The sequence below is a fragment of the Vidua chalybeata genome, chromosome 10, assembly GCF_026979565.1.
Source record: "Vidua chalybeata isolate OUT-0048 chromosome 10, bVidCha1 merged haplotype, whole genome shotgun sequence".
NCBI classification, from domain to species: domain Eukaryota; kingdom Metazoa; phylum Chordata; class Aves; order Passeriformes; family Viduidae; genus Vidua; species Vidua chalybeata.
In genome coordinates, this window is record NC_071539.1 from 20,668,864 (window position 1) to 20,673,955 (window position 5,092).

General features: G+C 48.8%; 1 long non-coding RNA gene across 1 annotated transcript; it reads left to right on the plus strand.

Moving 5' to 3' along the window:
• The first annotated feature begins 1,359 nt into the window (after positions 1–1,359).
• On the plus strand, positions 1,360–2,968 carry LOC128793031 (uncharacterized). The gene is made up of 3 exons (XR_008432640.1): positions 1,360–1,564; positions 1,655–1,739; positions 2,187–2,968. It is a non-coding gene; the product is annotated as an uncharacterized LOC128793031 (long non-coding RNA).
• The last annotated feature ends 2,124 nt before the right edge of the window (positions 2,969–5,092 follow it).

The window sequence follows — 5,092 nt, forward strand, 5'->3', positions numbered from 1 at the left end:
TCCTCACCATTCCCAGGACAGGTGGGAAGAGTGAGCAGGGCTCACACCATGGGCGACACAGAGCAGGGAATGGGCCGGAGCTCTGCCAGGCTCAGGGCACTTCAAGAGGCTCTGAATGTCCTGAAGGGATTTATTTTAGTCCACACCACATTAACCACCAGTAAAGAAGAATCAGAGGCTCCTGCTGCTCATTCCTCTCTGGCCTCCAGACTCCAGCTCCTTGTTATATTTGTCCTAACAGAAATATCGACCTGAATGGGAATGATTGATGAGGGAAAACACTGAGCTTAACTGAGCTTTTCTTCCCTTCAAAACAGGACTTGCAGCAGGAACTCCAGTTCAGAGGTGTCTCTTAGAAGGACACAACCTCACTGCATTTTGCCCATTCATGAAGATAATCTGAGAGAGACAAAGCATTTCCCCTTCAAAGATGAGGCAATACTCACTGCATCCTTCGTAGAGACTTTTGGGTTTACTTCAGCTGGAAATTCAGTGTCTGGGGATACAAGTCTCAGCTTGCAAAACCAATAGCATAAGAACAAGCAGGCTAAATGCTGAAAATCACAGGAAAAAGCCCACCAGGAGACAAGCTTGCAGCTGGAAATGACTGCAGTTCCTTCCTTTTTAATGTTTTTCACCATCACCACTGTTGTCAGTCATTGTTAGGCATTAAATTGCATAAAATACAAGCCCTTGGAAACAAACATCAGTGCTTATCAGCCTATGTCAAAAGTCAATTTTTTCTTTACAGCAATTTCGCCTGGAAATTACTTCTGGGAAGCTGCTCACTGCAGCTCAGCCCTGGGCTCCAGAGGCACAGGGACAGGAGCCACCTTCTTCTCCCTTCTCCCCAGATCCTGCAGGGTGGCTTTATTATCATGGAATGGGTTGGGTTGGGAGGGACCTAAAAGTTCATCCCACTCCATCCCTGCCCCTTCCACTAGACCAGGTTTTTCCAAGTCCTGTCCAAGCTGGTCTTCACTTAAAGAGAAAAATCTCCTGTCAGGTTTGACTTTTATTTTAAAAGGCTTAGGACAGGTCATATGTGAGGTCTGAATTACTAAATTGGCACCTACAGCCACAGGCATGGGGAAATGAAAGATCTTAGGGGATTTATACTGTTAATAAACCCCTGTGAGTGTGTGCCTGACAAACAGCTTGTGAATTAACCTAATAAACAACCACTGGTTGTTGATAAATTGCATCTGGGTTGAAATTGAAGGAGTAGAGATGGGTTGAGCTGCCTCCTCCCTACGGAATCACAATGGGCATTATTCCTTTATGATATCAGCATCCACTGCCCGGGACACACGAGCTGGGAGTCACTTGCAAGGTGCTGGGTTTCCACCATCTCTGTGAGGTCCAGTTTCCATCAGCTCCTCACAGAGCTCAGGAAAATCCAGACCAAACTTTACCTGTCAGCTTTGACAGAGACGGAGGTGACGCATTTCCAAAATAGAAGAAAAGGTGGTAATGTTGAGATATGGCATCGTTATGTGGAGTTGACTTTTATTCAAGCTCCAGAAAATGCTGCCTTAAATGCAGTGAGGTTGGAAAGGTCCAGGTGAGTAAGTTCATATTAACAGAACCATGGAATGGTTTGGGTGGGAAGGGATCTTACATCCCATTCACTTCCACCCCCTGCCATGGGCAGGGACAACTTCCACCATCCCAGGTTGCTCCAAGCCCTATCCAACCTGGCCTTGGACACTTTCCAGGATGCTGAGAGCTGTATCCAGGTATGTAAAATGCTGAATGGGAGTGCCGAGGAAGGGAGTTCTCCAGGTTTGCCTGCAGCCTGCTCCAGATGAGGCAGAGCACCTCCTTTCCCTGCCCATGCAGCAGCCCGGCTCTGGTAGTCGAGGGCAAATGACAATCGGATGACAATTCCAGACAGGAGGCAACATGCGAGGACAACTCCAGAAACCTGAGGGCACTTAGCCACTGTCCCAAAGCTTAACCTTAACCTTATGACCACTGGCTCCAGCTGCAAACCCTAAATGGGATATTTTGGAAGCACCCTGTAATTCTTCCTTCCTCACCATGCAGACATGGAGCAGCAGACCCTTCAAAAGCTAAACACTCCTGATTCATATAATATGCAGTATAAGCTTGATTTTTTTGGCTGCTGCTGCCTTCCTATCCTCAAAGCCAAACCCCCACAGAGCCTTCTGTCCTTCCCACAGAAGGTGGAGTAATGTCCTGTACCAGCCAACCACCTCCTGGCAACCTCAGGGTCTCAGTTTTGGCAGAACAACCCAACTACAGCGTTTTCAAGGTGAAGACCTCAGAGGACAAGCAGGGCTGTTGGCCCTTTGTGGTTGTTGAATACATCCCAAAACCCCACAACACCGCCCAAAAAACCCTTCACAGCAGAACTTTTTGGCTAAGGACTTAGGATGATTCACAGCTGTATTTGACCCGGCCTTGGCTCCTTGATCTGACGCTGTCTTTCCATGTGACCTTGGGGAAACCACTTAGTGTCTGATAATTAGAGACTCTTAAACTGATTATTAGAGATTCTTAAACTCATAAAAGTGCTATGAGATGGCCAAGGTGGGGTGGAGGTGGAAGAGTCTCCAGAAGTACGTAAACCAGATTGATTTGAAAATCAATGTGATGCTTTCAAAAATGAAATGCCTTTGATCCTCTGGCAGCCTCACCACATCTCCTGGACCCCTGTCCGTAACAGCAAAAGCCAAGGAGTGAGCAGTAGACTTCATTCCTCTTGGAATTTTCATTAAATTCATAAAACAGTCCCTGAACTGAAGGAGAATGGCATTGTCCCCTCAGTGACCCCTCAGCAGGAGGGAAGAAGGGGTTGCACAGGCCCAAGGCACGCTTGCAGAAGCACCTTTGCATCTTGTCCCCCACCACGGGGACAAGCAGAGCCCACCCCTCAGGTTGTGCCATCTGCTCTGCCAAAATCATAACTCACTGCCAATAACCTTAATTAAAAATATTAATGCTGGAAAAGTGTGCCTGGAAAGTCTGCAGCTCCATTCTGCTCTCCCTCCAGTTGCTGGGTAATTGCAATAATTCCTGTGTCTCGGGGAGGATCACTCCCCAGAGCCTGCCTTCCCGTGCCTCCAAGTGCAAAATGCTTTATTATTTTCCAGGCTGGCTCTGCCACCAAGGTGGTGGCACTTTATTAGGAAGAGGGAGAATGGATATCAGGCAGAACCCATTATGTACTGGGAACAGGGCCATGCACGGGAGCTGCTGCTGAGCTGCTCATCCAGGAGCTTCCCACGTGCTGGGAGGGGAGGGAGCAGAGGATACACTTCCCCCTTCCTGGCAAAGGCCTGCCCTGGCAGCGGGAGATGGAGCAGGACATTTCCCAGCAGCAGGCTCTCCCTCCTCCTCCTCCTCCAGGATCAGCTGGAGCAGCAAGGAGCATGCAAAGGAGCAAAGAGGAGAAAATCAGGCTCCAAAATGCAGAGGTTGGGGGAAATGCTGAGGAAAATGCTGCTCCTGCCCTCTGGAAAATGTGGGCTGAGCTATTCCACATGGGAATAACTCCAATGGAGGAATCACCATGAGAAAGAGAGAGGAGTTGCACATGCATCACACCTTTAACTTCCTGCTTGTGTAAGAAACAGAGTTCTCTTTGCTGCCATGTGAGGTCAGGATCTCAGCTGGGATAAACCGGGATGTTTCACTGCCTTAATTCTCTCCAAAAGACCTCTGAAAGCTACAACCCAAACGTCCTCCTGCTTCCCAAATGCCTCTTCCCCCCAGAACATGAACCCACTGATGCAACACTGCAGCAGGGGGAGTTTTATATGCAGAAATATTTGAGAATTTTTTAAGTATAGAAACATATGGAAAAGCAAATTAATAGGATAACTTCCCTTAATGCAACTTTTTGAATTCTGAGTGTGTCCTCTACCTCTGATCCATCTTTTCCCAGTGTGTCCTGCTCTCAGCACACATCAGGAAAACAGAACATGCCCCTGAGTGTTTTCCCTTGGCCTTTCCACCAGGAACCCCACGGCAGTCAGGGAGACCCAGCCCCAGCTCACTGCTGCAGTCCCTGCAGGGATCTCCCCATTTCACAAAACCCCAGGATGGTTTGGGTCAGAAGGGACTTTAACCACATCCCATTCCATCCCCTGCCATGGGCAGGGACACCTTCCACTATCCCCGGTTGCTCCAAACCCTGTCCAACGCGGCCTTGGACATTTCCAGGGTTTAGGCAGCTGCAGCTTCTCTGTTTTGGGTTTGTCACTCCAGACAGCCCCATTCCCACCTGCACAGGAGTCAGGGAAACACCCAGCGCTAAGGACAAGCTGAATTTCCCTCTGCCAGTGGCGTGGCACTTGCAGGAGAGCACTCCCAGGCACAACAAATAAATAAATAAATAACTGATAGCTCAAATTAATCACCCAGCCCGTGCAAGCCAAGCCCTCAGCGCTCGCTGGCGGGGCGAGTTAATTACCACGCTGCCAGCAGATAGGCCATGAATCCTGTCAGGCTGTGACAAGCCCCAGTGCCAGCGCCACCCTTCCCAGCGGAGCCTTCCCGCCTGGCATTGCTGTCACGTCGCTCCGTGATGAGGCTGTGATGAGCACCCCAGGAGCAGCCCTCATAAAGTTCCCCTATTCACTTTTGTCTGCTTTATTACATTATGTATTCCTCGGAGACGGGCTGGGAAAGCAGGAATGATTAGTGTTCCATTTGCAAACACATATTCCTGAGTGCAAAGTGATTGCAGAGCATGTGCCCCTCTAGCTTTAGGTAAAGCTGGGTTTAGCTCCATGAAGAAATACGGAACAGCAGTGTAAGGGGTGGAAAAATCTCATTCCCTATCCTTCATAATGTGGTGAGGTAAGAATTGTGAAATCACATTTTTCCCACTTTAATTTTGGGTACATTTTCACTTTGGAGAAATTTTTATCCCAAACGTTCTGAATTTTTCACAGAGATGTGAAAATGTTTGGGGGCAGCAATTGCTCAGCAAAATGTTGCCTTATGGTACAAGAATTTCCCACCAAGAAGAGCCACACAGAGTCCCAGAGTGTGTGAGGCTGGAAGGGACCTCAGTGGGTCCATCTGCTCCAGCAGAACCGTCCCAGAGCCCGTGGCACAG